Source organism: Vombatus ursinus, unplaced genomic scaffold, assembly GCF_900497805.2.
Source record: "Vombatus ursinus unplaced genomic scaffold, bare-nosed wombat genome assembly UNPS02014818.1, whole genome shotgun sequence".
Lineage (NCBI taxonomy): Eukaryota > Metazoa > Chordata > Mammalia > Diprotodontia > Vombatidae > Vombatus > Vombatus ursinus.
The window spans coordinates 14,103,653-14,120,064 of NW_020954596.1; the positions used below are offsets into that span (position 1 = coordinate 14,103,653).

Consider the following 16,412-nt stretch of genomic DNA (forward strand, 5'->3'; position numbering starts at 1 on the left):
AATATGTGTCCTCAAATTTCCACTGAGCATTTGTTTGACTCACTAAACCACAGTATATTGTTAGTATAGACTTTAGAAACTAGAATCTAGAAAGTCAGAGATAGAAGGATACTTCACACAAAGAATACCAGAGGTAGAAAATAAATAGAAACATAAAAAACAAAATGAAAGAACTGGAAGAATAAACATAGAAAACGTTCTCTCTCTCTCCCTCCCTCCCTCTCTCTCTCCCTCTCTCTCTGTCTCTGTCTCTGTCTCTCTGTCTCTCTCTCTCTCTGTATGTGTGAAATCTGGAAGGTATAGAAGAGCTTGAAGAGACTTCTTATCATGGAACAACGATTGTCACATATTGAGGGGAACTTAGCAGACAGAACGTCAGAGCTAGAACGGACCTTAGAATATAGAATGTACAATCTTTTCCATAGGGATGGAATGGATCTGATTTTGGGAAGCATTAATGAAATCTCTCCTGAAAACATCATCTTCAGCTAGTTCTGAACCTCTGTATCCCATGAAACCATCCGCTAAGTCATCAGCCCATAACCTGCATGAGTAGTGGGCCATTCACACTGCCCCAAGCACACTTCCAATACCACATCCTTCATCACCTCCCTCTAGCCATGTTTTCTTCATATTTTTCTTGGACTTTCTCTGGGAACAATAATTAAAGTAGGACTAATATAGCTAGTGAGAAGGATGAGATATTCTACTGCCCTGCAGCTCCTTGTGAAAGCCAAGACCAAAATTGCCTTTCTTGGCATATATGTTGTATTCCTTGACAATAATGTAAGCTAACAGAGGCTATCTCACTTTTGTCTTTTTCCTAGTGTCCAGTGTTGGTACTAAATACAAGGTGATCCAAAAATTCTAATGCAGCTTTAAACTTACATAGTTTAACAGTTTAAAAGTGCACTGAGACTTTGAGGACAACTAAAGTATGTGCTTAAAACATTTGTGTTGTAACAAAACAATCAAAAGCGGCAATTGCAGAATTAACTGATAAATCATGGCCCCCAAAAATAAACACCGAGAAATCATCCCCACTCCACCTCTTTGGATGAAATGATTGGCTTAGCTGAATCTTTTTTCTCTTGTTCCTCTTTTTTTTTTTTTGTCTTTTCTTTGTATAATGGATATCTATCTGGAAGGTGGGAGGAGGAAAATGAGGAATTCAGAGGAAAAGTATGTGATATAAACAAAACACAGCTATAAAATCTATCTAAAATAAATGAATGCTTTTTGACTAGTTGCTTGATTGAATGATGGCATATAGAATATTAGTATGTAAAGAGAACTTAAAATATAAAACACAGAATATCTGATCTGAGAGGAAATTGAAAATCAAATATGGAATCATGAACATTTATGACTAGAAAGGAACTTAAGATGAATTAATCCAACCTCTTTATTTTATAAATGAAGAAACTGAGCCCTAGAGAGGTTAAGTCACTTGTCTATCACCTAACTCATAAAGGTGAGACCCAAGACTTAAGCTCATGGCTTCTGGCTTCAAATTTACTATTATTTTCATCATATGAGAGACAGAAGGGATCTTAGAAATACTGACAGTCCTCTCATTTTCCACTACACTATGCTTTGAGAGGTGTGTGGTATAATGGCTAGTACACTGGACCTGGACTTAGGAAACATAAGCTGAAGTTCTAACTCTGATCCTGAAGGCATGAACATAACTGATGACCCTAAAATCCTATGACTTGTATGCCAGGGGTTCTATGCTGTTTTCCCAGCTTGGGCACTGAATCTTTGGCTAACCCCAAAGCAAGGTGCTTTTCTTCACATAACCTCTCTTTCACCAGCTATTAAAAGCTTGCAGCACCGGCTTTTTAGGGTTGGTGTGAGGACTGTAATTTGTATACCTTGAAGTGGAGATATCAAATCTGTATGTAAAACCTGTAAAACTCCCCAGTACAGCAGAACCAGATTACAATGTAATTGTGAAATGTTAAATAAGGTAAATAAAAATACAATACTATATAGATCATGTTAATTTGAGGCTTTCTAAGTCAATATGTGGCTAGTAGCTATCCATTTCCACTTGAGTTTGACACCTCCACCCTAAAGCACTATATGAACTTGTATGATTCTTCTTCTTCTTAAGAAAAAGTGGTTTACTTCTTGCAATGGTCCACTTACAATGCGACTGAGTTGACTTTGGCCCTGGTTCCATTTGTTGGTATCAAACAAGGAGCCTTCCCAAAATAAATTTGAATAAATTTTGAATAAGTGCATCACAAATTTGATGAACTTAAATAAAAAATATTATTTAAAATATTAAAATTAGTAAATTACATCTAATATAATCAGATAATATAATTAATTTGATAATAAAATTATATAAAATTAATATAATCTAATACTTGCTGATTTATGTAATTAAAATATATAAAGAATTTAAATATAATACATTATATTATTAAAAAAAATCTTATTTAAATTTTTATTTAAATAAAATACAATGAATTCTTATCAATAATAATAATGAAAGGTAGCATAGCAAAAACTGGTCATGGAATCAAGAAAGATTAGTTTCAGGTCCTGCCTTTGACAAATACTAGCTGTGCAATCCCGGGCACTATATTTAACCTCTCAGAGTCCCAAACAACTACCTAAGGTTCTAAATTGTAAGTCAGTTAATGATGGAGAGAGTTTCTATAGTGGGAAGTCATGAAAGTTGATAAAATTACAGATTTGGATCAGAAAAAATGTCATTCATGCACATTTTCCTGGGTTTTCCAGTTCCTAAAGTTCTTTCTTCATAACATTCCAGTTATGTAGAAAGTACAGGTATAATGATCCCCATTTCACACAAGTGGAAATGATTTGTCCAGAGTTACACAGCTATTAAGTAGCAAAACCAGGAGTCAACCAGTCTCCAAGTCTGGTATTGTTTCCTCAATTCCTTGCCACTTAGAACTGCTGCAGAAAATGGAACTGAATTCAATCCAATTAATTTCAATTCAAGTCAATTTAATTAATAGAATTATGGATTTAGACCTAGTAAGTGACTAAGATATCATTCATTTCAAACTCCCCTCTCCCCCCAGTCTTACAGATGAAAAAGCTGAGGCTTAGAGAAGGGAGACTTGAGGAAATGTAATCAATTAAATTTAATTCAACAACTATTTATTAAGTACCTAATATGTAAAGCTCTGTGTTGAGTGCTGGGGATACACACATACAGAAATGACAAGGCCTTTGTCTTCAAGAAGCTGTCCATTTTGTAGGAGAATAAGGCATCTGTCCAAATAATTAAAATACAAACTATAACTAGAAAAAAAATTAAAGAAAAAAGGTCAAACATGTCTAAAGGATGCCTCCTTCAGCTGAGATTGTTTCAGGAAATACAGGAGTTATCCAAACATAGAATTTTTCCTACAGCTTTTCACAGTTCTGCTCATGTAAGAAATATATGTTGAATTGAATTCAAATGTGCCTACATATCAGTGACTTATTTATTATGATGTCCTCTTGCCCTGAAGATAGGAAGAAGAGCTTCATCAAAATGGAGAATCAAAGCAGAACTGCCCCACTGAGGCTAGTTGATGGGAAATGAGCTTGAGCTGAGTTGTCCAACTCCTGTGATGTCAATCTGGTGGTGGTTAGTAGGATAGGGGAGAGGGCTCACCAGTAACTAAGTGGTAAAAACAAGAAACGGACAAAGAAAAAGAGACATAAGGAAGACAGAAGTAGGGTCCTTTGGTAATTGCTAATGTCAAGCTCTAATGTTAAGCTCCAACCATTCTATGTCTTGGCTTAATGTATTTTCCTTATTTTGCTTTTGTTTTATGTATGACTGATGTGTGTATGTTTATTATGGAAGTTTAGTTTGCGATCAATAAGTTATCTGCAATTTATGGTCTTAGAGAAGTGTCAGAGAGCACTTAGGGTTTATGTGATTTGTTTATAGTCCCCCAGCTAGTATGTGTGAGTGGCAGAATTTGAACCTAGTCACAGTTTGGTGTAAAACTATTTGGCACGGGATTAGGGAAGACCTGGGAGGCAGCTACAGTACAGTAGCCCACCTTTGATGCTTTCTAGCTGTGCAACTTTGGGGAGGTCATTTCACTTCCTTGGACATCTTTTTTCTCACCTGTAAAATGAGAGGATTGAAATGCCTAGCATCTATGTAATCTCCATGCTTTAGAGGCATGGTCCAATTGAAGACTTCTTGGAGGAGGGATTACCTGAGAAAGAGATGAGAGGGAAGCTTCTATCCTTCAAAGGTATCATTTAATTATTGATGCTGGCTACAACACTTCAAATAAACAAACAAACACAAGTCTTCCAAAGCATTCAGAGAAGCTTCTAGTTATAGATATGGGTGTGAAATGGACCCATGATCCACTAATATAGGGTTCTCCAGATGAGGAAACTCCTACTGTCAATGTCACTACCTTGTCTGCAACTTCTCATCTTGGAGAGTTGTATGGACCATTGAGAAACTAGGTCATTTGCCGTGGATCACAAATCTAGCATGTGTCAGTTGTAGATACAACTTTAAACTTTAAAATATTAAAAAAATATATTTTTTAAAGAACTGCAGGTTTACCAAGAATGTTTTTAGCAGTTGCTAGTCAGTGATCTGATATTAGATTTCTGTTCTCGGTGGTCTGTAGAGTACAGGTTTACTAGATGTGAAAATGAACAGAAAGACAAATGTAAAAACATATTTCAAACATCAAGCCTAGCTGGCATAAATGGTATTTGATTCTGGATGCTACTTTGACCAAGAAGAAAAAGATTTACTCATTTTCATTACTATTTCTTCCCAATAAGTCCAAGAACAGTTTCAATTATCATCAAGATGAACTCCCTCTCTCTCCTACTCAGGGTTCTGAGATCTTAGATCCACAGTTGAGCAGGACTAAAACTAAGCCAATCTCTCTACTTCTATATATTTCTTTTAGTGCCACCATCCCTCCCCACATAATGCTCCCCAAAGCTACTGAGACTGTCAGGCAAGGAAGACTAGCAATATTCTTTTATTTTACATCTTCCTATGTCACATTCACCACAACTTGAAATACAATAATTATAGTTCCATAGCAATGGTGCTTCTCTTTGCTAATTCCTTCCTTGGGGGCCTTTATGCTGTGGTGGGTTTAGTCTTGGCTTCTCACAGCTAGTCGGTCACATGCTCATAGGTTGTACCAAATGGGAAAAGTTTTGAGGAGAGGCAAGTCAATGGTCTGTAAAGTGGAAGTGGAGTACCAGCCTAGATGAGTTTTTAAATGGTTCATTTCTGGAGGGCTAGACAACAAGGGATCAATTTGATTGGCCTCCAATACTCATCAAATAGTCCAGTAAGGCATGTAAGGCTAATGAGCTTGATCAAGAGAATAATCAAAGGAGAAGATTTTCTTAAGGATTTTCCTAAGTACTGATACTTCCATGCTCAGAAAACTTAAAGTATGTTTTATATGGGCTGAGGAAAAAAATTATCCTCAACTCTTTATTTGTATAGGCACTGTCAGTTGATGGGATTGACTATTAAAAGAAGTATCTAGTCATTTGGATCATATCATTGTCATTATTTGTCCTTCATTTTCAAAGAGGACCAGAACTGGAAGGGACATTAGAAGACCTCTCATCCAGTTTCATAAAATAACAGAATTATTGAAACATGAGAATTGGAAAGGATCTCAGCAACCAGCTAGACCAGTATATGCATGAAAGGCATCCCTACTATAACATTCCTGACAAGTGGTCATCTAATCTCGGTTTTGACATCTTCAAGGATAGAGGATGAATACACCAACTTCAGAGGCAGCCCATTCCACTTGTGGACAGTAGTTATTAGAGAGTTCTTACAGACATAAAGTCTAAATCTGTCTCTGCAATGAGGTGGTGTTCAGTGGCAAGCTCACCTTCCACCTATACATAGACCGAGTATGAGCCTCAGCACAGTATAAAGATGCAAAACAGAATAGGGCCCTAGGACTTTGTGTGGGCTAGTGAACAGTGAAAGGGGTTTGTTGTCCACTTTTGGACCTCTAAATCTGGTTTCTGTAACAGGAAGCCATTGCAGTAGCAGGGAGCTGTCCACATCTGAAACTGCAGTAGAAGATTTGGTATTTGGTATCAGGGAAAAGAAAGAGGGCTAGTTCCAAATGAGTAGATTATGGAAATAAGTGAGGAATATTACAAAGTATAGCCTTTGGAAAAGCAACTTTTCAGTTTTATAAGATATCCAGTTTCCTGGCCACTTGCCTAGCTTTCATCTACCCCTGCTAGATCAATTCAATATATATTAGGTGCCTATTGTGTGCAGTCTTGGTTGCTGGAGGAGACACAAAGTTTATATAACCTATGACCTCAACCCTCAAGGATTATAAATTAGGGGAAAGGTATGACCCTTTCACATATAACTATAATAAACAACATAATAAGTGCCTCGACATTGTCAAATAAGGTTTTATGTTCAGATCATTTTATTTCTACCTGAGTCAGTGCCCTGTGCTCTGGACCTGCACAGACAGGTCTCATCTACCCTGTCCCCCACAAGATCTGAGTTTGTTTGTGGAAAGTTTTGTCTATATGTGATTTAAGGCACTTAGAATTCTTATAAGGTGGTCAGTTGCTAATATGAGTGAGCTTTAGGCTAGTCCAGGGTCTCTAGACTAAGAGCATGAGCCTAAGTACCCATATGCCTCCAATGTAGAAGAAATGATTAAGGAAGAGATAGGACTTTCACAACCATCCATCCTCCTTTAGTGCTGATCTATTTGATCCTGGATGCCTTAAGGTTATTAGTTAGGTTTACATAAAACTTCAAATCTTGAAAGCAAATCACATACACCAATAACATGTATTACCAAAGCACATTCTTGAGAAACAAAAAATATTTATAAACCATACATGCTATACATTACTGTTATGTGCATTGGTAATTAAAAGATTAGACATGGGCCCTGACCTCAAGAAACTTATAGTTGAATGAAGGATAAAAGACAAATACATAAATAACTATGATACATTGTAATTTCACTAAACATGAGTGTCTTAATCACACTCTATGGTCTAATGAAATTTGCATTCTTGTTGTTCCTCACACGTGGCTCTTCATCTCCAGCTCCCATCTCCGTGCATTTGACTGGAACTCCTCATGTCTGGAATACACTCCTTCCTTACCTCAGATTCATAATGTTTGATAAATGCTTCATTCACTCACTCATTCATTGGATTCTTAATTTCAAGACTCAGCACAAGAACTACCTTCTATATGATGTCTTTCTTAATCCCTCCTTACACCAGTTAGTGTTTATTTTTCACTTATCCTGCATATCTTTATATGTGTACATGGTTCCCTGCCCATTCTCCTACCTTCTGAATGTAAGATCCTTAAAGGAAATGACTTTTTTTCTTTTGTATTTCAGTGGCTGGCACATAGTAGATGCTTAAGAAATGTTTGTTAATTTGGTTGGGTTACATGAGGACAAAATACAGATACAATGTCACAGTAGAAAGTTGGATTTGGAGTCAGAGGGTCTGGATTCAAAGCTCAACTCAGCCACTTTCTAGCCATGTGATCCTAGATCCTAGATCAGTTTCCTTTATCTGTGACAATTTATGGAGTTGGATTATATGACTTCTGCAGTCCCTTTCAGGGCTTTAAATCTATGGTTTTATGGAAAAATGTAGACAAAGTACTAAGAAGAATTAGGATGATGATGATGACAATGATGATAACAACGATGATGATGATGACAGCCTTTATATTGCAGTTTAAGTCTTGCAAAACACTTTATAAATGTTATCTCATTTTATCCTAATAACAACTCTGCCAGGTAGGTGTTATCATTATCTCCTTCTTACAGATGAGGAAACTGAGGCTGAAAGAAGTTAAGTGACTAAATAAGCACATGGTCACAGAAATAGTTAGTGTCTGAAACTAGATTTGAAATCAAGTCTTCTGGACTCCAGATCTACTGTTCTATTGAAAAACTTAATTGCCTCCTAAATTAAGCAAAGTGAAATCACACCACTTGTGTCTTGGGGGCAGGTGGGAAGTAGAAATAGAAAAGATACAGGGAAGGATTCTAATAAGATGTGTTATGTTCTTTTTCCAAAGGGATGCTTTGATCTAGGTCCAGCTCTTTCCTCTTCTTCATGAAGGGATATTGAGAAAGACAACTTGAACCGTTCTTGCAGAATAGAAAAGGCAGAATCCTCTTTTACACACACTGATTTTTAGGTAACTAACAAATGGAGAGTGTCTGTACTTAAGCTTTGTGGAAAAGAGAGCTGCTCAACCCACACTCAGATAACAATCATCGCTGCTGAAAACAAAGGACAACATGATATTATTAAGTGAGAATGCATTATGCCCAACATGAGTCTGCATCCTGGCATTCACTCAAACCCCTCAGGAGTCCCTATCTATTTTCTCCATCCTGTTACTCTGTTAATTCCTAGTATTCTCTTGTCTGGCTCTCACTCATGCTATATCATTCCCTCCCTTCCAGAATGTCCTCTAATTCATGAATTCAGACAACATTATAGCTGAAAAGGATGTTAGAGATCATCTAATCCAATATTCTCATTTTACAGAAGGGGTAACTGAGGCCCAGAGAAGATCAGTCATAAAATGTTAGTTCTGTAAAGGATGTTAGGGCACAGGATGGTACAGATGGGAGTAGATAGGAGGCATTGCAGGTCACAGACATTCAGACCAGGAATGGACCTTAGAACATCAAATGTTAAAGAGTAGGTTGAAAAGAATTCAGAGAAAGGATAGGCATTATAGTACAGACCAAAATACTACAGGGGATGTTAACACTGGGGTGATGGGAAGCTCTCAAAAATGAAATTCAGAAAATACAAAGAGGAAAAAATTTCAGAGAAAAAGGAAAAATTATTTGAAGAGGTCAATAAAGATTCTACCAATTAATTTAGGTTTTCATAAGAAAAATGTAGAAGATGGAAGCAAAGATAGGCTAAAAACTTAAGTGGTGCTAATAAAAGTGTCAATAGTGCTAAAGTTCAGAATTAGTGGAGTATTTAAGGGAAATTAACAACAGAAATACATGGATTAAAAAAAACTATATTGGGGAAAAGAAAAGAATCAAAGAAGAAATAGGACCATTGTTTGGAGTGAATGGAAATAGGATTATGGACAATGGGGAAAAGTCAAAACTACTTAATTCTCACTTTGCTTCCATTTTCTCTATCACATAGATTATTTGGACTAGAAAGAACAGAACCCAAAATGGCTAATAAGGAATTTATAGCTTGGATAAGAAGGGCAATGGCAAGAGAACCACTAGCTGTACATTTAGGGTCCTGGCTGTCCAAGTGTACTGGTTCAGAAGTACTACGTTCTAGGTTAATTATGAATAATAACGATGATGATGATGATGATGATGATGATGATGATGATGATGTTAACTAACATTTATATAGTGCTTACCATGTGCCAGGCAGTGTACTAAGTGCTTTATAAGTATCTCATTTGATCCTTACAACAACCCTGTAAAATAGGTATTATTATTATTCTTCCCATTTTACAGATGAGGAAATTGAAGAAAACAAGGGTGAAATGACTTTCCCAGAGTCATACATTTCTTAAGTATCTGAAGCTGGATTTGAATCTAGGTCTTCCTCACTCTGGGCTCTGAACTCTAAAGAAGTGACAAATATGATAGCTATGTTGCAACTAGCAATTTTGAAAAAAAATTGGAAAACCAGAGGTAAAGGAAGATTGTACAAGACCAAGTGTTTGATTTTTAAATAGAAAGAGAATGGTATCTATCTCAGGAATGATCCTATTAGTGTGCTTCTTGGGAAAATTCTAAAACATTCTATAAAAGGGATAGTGAGTAAGTATCTAGAAATGGAAGCTGTGATCATCACAAGCCAGTATGGCTTCATCAAGAACAGGCCATTTGTATGAACTCATGCAGACAGAAGAAAGTAGAACTGGGAAAAATAAAACAAGGACTACTAAAATGTAAACAAAGAACATAGAAAAAAAGGCTGTAAGAACTCACATGAAAACAATGACTAGTCTTGATCCTAGAGAATAAATAATTTAAGAGCTAATATTTAATAACTAACTATTCTATGGGATTTTAAGGGTAGCAAAGTATTTCACATATTCTATCTCATCTGATCCTCATGATAACACTTTGAGGTAGATATTCTCAACCCCATTTGACAGTTAAGGAGGCTAAGTCTGAGAAAGGTTAATTGACTTACCAAAGGTCACATAGCCATTAAGTATCTAAGTCAGGATTTTAACTCAGGTTTTATTTACTTCAATTCTATCTGTCTATCCATTGTGCCACCTAGCTATAGCTCATATTTCTCTTCTTACACTGGTTAGGTGGTGTTGGGATGTGGTCTGAACTAAGTGTACAGAGCATAGCATAAATCATTACACTGTGCTAGGAGTACTAAGCAACTAATTCACAACAAATAGGAGACAGGAAAGCACTTTTTCAAATAAATAGAAAGATTAAAGAAAGATCAAAGACCCATGGACACAAAAATATTTAGAGTATCTTTTTTTTTGTAGTAGCAAAGACCTGGAAATTGAGGGGGTTCCCATGAATAGGGGAACAACTGAACAAATTATGGTATAATAATGTGATGGAATACTTCTGTGCTACAGGAAATGATAAAGGGATAGTTCCACTGAAACCTGGAAACATTTCTCTTTGAGCAGATGCAGAATGAATTCAGCAGAACCAAGAGAAAAGTTTATTCAATAAAACAACACTATAAAAATAACCAACTTCAAAAGATTTGAAGACTCTGATCAGTAAAATGACCATCCATGATTCCAGAGGAGTGATGATAAAGCCTGCTGTCTACTTTCAAAGCAAGAGGTGATGAACTCAGGATATAGAGTGAGACATATTTTTTGGACATGGCCAGTTCAGGAATTTGTTTTCCTTTACTGTGCATATTTGTTAAGGAATTTAGTTTTAGTTGTTTTTTGTTTTTTTCCCAATGGCAGAGATGGCTAGGAGGGGGAGAAAATTGACTTCTATTAATTTTTAAAATGGGAAACAACAGGGATGAGAGAGTGAGAATATACTCTCTCATCTTTGTTGTTTCTTTGATAGCAAAACATTAAGTTCCCCACAGCATGTAAATAATGCCAAACGTTCATGTGTCTGCCCTTAATATCACTTTTATTTGATGAGACCCACAAGGATATTTGTTCCACAGCTCACTAATCCTGGTAATGGTAACATGCAGCTGCTATTGTGCCAACCCCACCCCTCAGCATGTGCTGGTTTCCCAGGGCACACATCTCCAAGACCTGTGTAATTCCATGCTGACTTAGAGCACTATTTCCATGAACAGGGAGTCAACTGATCATATTATCTTATGAACTCTGTTGTTGCTCTCTCTGTGAATACTCTGCTTTGTACACCTCAGTAAAATCAATGTTTGTTGAACTGAATTCTAAGATTTTATGATTCTCTATCTGTTTTTCTGTACCCAGTCTTCTTGCAAATTTCCCTGCTCTTTGTTGGCTGGCTTTATGTTCAAGCCCGTTTAATGGATTTTCCCATCATTCCTTAGGCTGATTTCACAATGGCACTTGGTACACAGTGTATCACTTATACTGAAATATTATGACATACAAAGTTCAAATCCCACCCCAGACACTAGCTACATGACTATGGGCAGATTATTTAACCTCTCTGAGCCCCTGCTTTCTCATCCATTAAAAAAAAATATTGGTAGCACCTACCTCACAGGGGTATTTGTTTATTTGTTTGTTTACTTATTTGTTTATTTATTTATTTTCCCCACAGGGTCATTTTTGCAATGTTCAAGTGAAATAATGTATGTGAAGTATATCACAAGCGCATACTACTAAGTAAAAGTCAGGTTTTATTTTCCTCCTGTTGCTGCCCCTACTGTGACTATGAAGCACGCTTCCAATCTTCCTGTGAATGATGAATCAGAATCACTGTCATAAGTGTGAGAGCTCTACTATGCAAAATCTCTAATCCATCTGCAGAATGTATTTTCTCAGGACATGATCATGTTGGTCAATATTAAAGGGATCTGGATGCTAGATCTTTACACACATATCACTTGAATATATTTCAAGCAGTTTGGAAAGTTTCTTGGTGAAAGTGAGAGAAACTATATGTCAAGTTATTTAAAATCAATAGAGACCCAAACTTTTCAAAACTTGTTCAAGCCATCTGTTACACTGTCCTATGAATTAAGGTGGGATAAAGGGGCTGACTTCCACCACCAGCTCAAATGCCACCTCTTCCATAAAACCTTCCACCATTCTTTAGCTCCTGATTGATTTCCCTGTCTTCTCTTCCTCTTCCTTCTCCTCTGTCTGTATGTCTGCCTGTCTCTCATATAGAAGATGTATTAAACAGACATTTTGGTACCAGACAGTAAAATAAGGGTTTGTAGGTATAAGATGAGTAGCATTCCAGAGAAAAGACTATACAATCATGTGTTAAATTGTATGACCCAGAACTGACTCTGAATCCCAACTCAGCCTCCATCTTCAGACTTCAGTTTTCTCATCTTCAATATGGGAATAATGACACTTGCTCTAACTACCTGACAAGGTTGTGATGAGTCTCAAATGCAGAAATATATGGAAAGCAATTTGTAGACCATAAATCTTTATATAAAAAGAAGCTATTTCTTTCTTATCATTCTCCCATTAGTCCTCCTTAAGGACCTCATCAGATTGCAAATATTCTATTAGTAGGGTCTTTAGAAGTCATCTAGATTAATCCTTTCATTTTTCAAATGAGGAAACTGAAGCCCAAAGAGGTAATTGACTTACTTGCCGAAGGTTTCAAAGGTATATGCATAGAAAAATTTACTATATTCTTATCGTGCTGTTGCATTAACCAAGGATTCTTCAAGGCCTTACCAGCAGAGTGGAAGCTCTGGAGCAACTTTTGAAGGTAGCAAAACTTTCAGTATAGACCCAGCCACGTGCTGTGATTCTGTTATTGGGCATCCAGCATGGAGAAATTTGAAAAAGCTATCACTCAAAGACTGATAACCATGTGATAATTTGGGTGAGGCATGGCAAGGGGGGTTCTACAGCAACTCATTAAAGCTTTAGAGGGTTTCAATTTTCATCAGTATACTCACAATGATGAAGTCACTTCTTCATCCTTAAAGTACAAGTATTCTAGGAATTGAGAATATATGAATAATAATGAGACCTAGAGTCCTCAGGGATGGCTTCAAGGAGGAGCCAAACCATAATTCAGAGTTATAGAATCTCAGAGTTGGAATGGCCATCAAGCTAAACTCCTACCTGTATAGAGATTTCTTATATAATGTCCCAGTCAATTGGCCATCCAGTCACTGCTTGAAGAACTCCATTGATTGGGAACACATTACCTCCTAAGCCAGCCCATTTTTAACAACTCCAAGTGTTAGAAAGCTTTTTTAATTGAGGGAGAAATCTGTCTCTCTACAACTTCTATCCATCGTTCCTTGTTCAGTTTTCTTGGTCAAAACAGAACAAGTCCAATCAATCCTTCTACACAATAGCCCTTTTTACACTTGAAAATATTGATCGTGTTCCCTCAAACATCCACTCAAGTCTCGTTTTCTCTATACTAAACATTCCTAGTTGTCTGTTTTTCTTCCCCAAACAATCCTCATATGACAAGTTTGCCAGTCTCCTCACCATTCTGCCCCCTCTAGATCCACGTCATTTTATGATGATCTACCTAAAATGTGATGTCTAGAAATGAACACAACATTTTGGATGGGATCCAGCCAGGGCAGAGGACAACAAGATAATAACTTTTTCTTTTCGTTCTGGAAATTATGTTTTTCTTTTAAATAAATACAATCTAAAACCTAAAATTACATTTTTTTTTTCAGAGTTGGAGGGGTGGTTCGGGTAGGGGGAGCTGTCATGCCTCACAACTGACTCATTATGAGTCACTAGAGTGTCCAGGCCTTTTCTGAACCACTTTTGGCTAACCATGCCTCCTTGATCTTATGTATGTCGAGTAGTTTTGAATTTAAGACTAGGAGTTTCTGAAAGATGAGACACTGCAGAGGATGTCAGCACCCTGGTCAGAGGCAGAAGGAAAGCTGAGGGCAGTGAGTGAAGTTGACGCTACTGCAAGACATAACCTGGAGTGCCTGCACTGAGCAAAGTTCTGCTTTAATTGTGGGTGTATGTGGATGACACGTCTACTAAACTTAAGAAGGAGGATGCAGAGGTCTTACTCCTGAGAGTAATCAGTCTGCTGATATTAAAGCCTTGTAGTAGTTTTGGCAAAGCAGAGTCATGTGAAGCTCCAGAGTTTAGGAAGGGCATAGCAAAATTTGAAGGATTCCTGGGAATGGGGTTTTGGCCCAGAGGATATACTTTTTCGGATGGGTAGGGGATTCCTCCTTCTTAGGGTAAAACATGTGCTTTCTTCCCTGGGGCTGGTGTAATAGCTCCCTATAGGTACCACTACTTCATGCCTCACTCTGTGCTCCTCTAGATATGCTGAGCTGTTAGCTCTGATGCCTTCTTCAAACAATGCTGCTCGCTATCCCTTACCCCTGTTAGATCATCCTATGGATTATCATCACTTACTCCACTTCTATCCTGCCTTCCCCTAATGAATTTGCCCTAGGCACAATTTTATCTTGTTACAGCTCCGTTTCCCCTGACAGAATTGATTGCCCACACTTCTTCCCAGTTCACAGACCCCAGAATAGGTGACCAAAGAATGACATATGTTTTAATCTCACTTCCCTCTGCAGCAAACACGCTTTGCACTGTTCAATTGCCTGAGGTTTTGTTTTCAAACATTGTGTGAATCTATGATGATAAGGCATTCCTGAGATCACCTATGGCTGGAAATTTGTACCAGGGATGTCTTAAGATTCTATATCATTCACATCAGGATATTTTGAGAGATAGAGGAAAAAAGAAAGGAAAATTCAAATGAGTTTCACAATAGGAATGAAGTTAGTCCCAGTCTGTTGGCCATCCAACCAATCAACCAATATTTATTAAGCATCGACTGTGCACTTATCACACCAAGTACTGAGCTAAGTGCTGAGGCTAACTACAGCAGAGAAGTCTTGGGGATCAAGGAGTAGGGGGTAGGGATTAGTTGGTTCAGATGGGATAGACCAGTTGCCAAGGAGCATCTTAGTACTCTCCTATCTGCCAACGGACCAAGAAAGTTGTGACTACTCAATCTGAATCACCTCTCCTGCATGCTGATGTCTTCCTGTCCAAAGTGGCACATTCATCACATAAGAGGAATCTGCCTCTTCCCTTTTTGTTTCTCTACATTCTGTTCTGCCTAAGTTCAATTCTAAGCCTGTCAATCAGACCACTTTTTACAAGCAATAAAAGGCCCATTTAAGAAAAGGGAATGCTTAAAAAAAGGATGACATCCTGTTAAAAATAAAGCCAAGCATATCAAGACAGCCTGAAGGAATGACGTTTAGCAGCTGAATCCTAATGTAACCTGAAACTGCTGTGAATGGGGCCTTGCGTCTGGCTGAAGTTCACAGAGTTAAAGCATATACCAGATTTTTCAAAGTTCTTTGCTAATGTGCAGTCTTTATTGTGACCACTAGCTTTCTCTGAACTTCAGATTCCTTTTCTGTAAAATGAGTATAATAAAATTTGTGCTAACTACCTCACACAGCAATGGGTGAGGGAAACATTTTGTAAATCTGAAAACAACAAGGAAATCGTGAGTAGGTAGCATGGCACGCTACATTGGAAAGAAAGATGCGGGTTCAGTTCTTTCTCAGATATATACCAGTCATGTAACTCAGGACAAGTCACTTAACTACTCAATGTCTCAAGTGGCCCTTTAAGATTCTAAGGTACAGAGGAGTTAGTGCTCTGCCATTGATGGAAGGTGTTTTTCCACATCAGGAGTTCCCAATACTGATAAAAGCAAGCCTGCCTACCTCTATCACATTCAAGGGGAAAAAAATACACACACACACACACACACACACACACACACACACACACACATATATAATGTTAAGTATCTAAACACTACAAGGTCACAGTTAAACTTCAATTTCTTCCTGATGGCTAATTTTCTTAGGCCACTGAGCAGTTTATATCAGTCTCAATCCACTCAAGCTACTTTCAGATTTTATCTCCTCATCCAGATGCAAAGGAATGAGTACATGGAGCTGGATCACTCTCCCAGTTCTTTGGGTAAGAGACCAAAGCCAATTGTGCCTGAAATGAGTTGATGCCTTTTGCTTAGCTCAAAGAGTCGTTCCCTGCCAGGGAAAATCTGGAAAGGCATGGAAGTAGTTCAGGTTCAAAGAACAAGAAAACAGTTACCTGTCTTGTAGGACATTACAAAGCAGAGTCCTCTAATATGCCTCAGAACAAGATGATGCTTAGCACATGGGAGAGATGAACAACAATGAATATCAGA

At 37.5% G+C, this 16,412-nt stretch overlaps 1 protein-coding gene across 1 annotated transcript in view; it reads right to left on the bottom strand.

Moving 5' to 3' along the window:
* The window catches only part of SORCS2 (sortilin related VPS10 domain containing receptor 2), a 797,231-nt gene that overhangs the window by 469,186 nt on the left and 311,633 nt on the right, over positions 1-16,412 (bottom strand). The gene's annotated exons all lie outside the window — the stretch shown is intronic.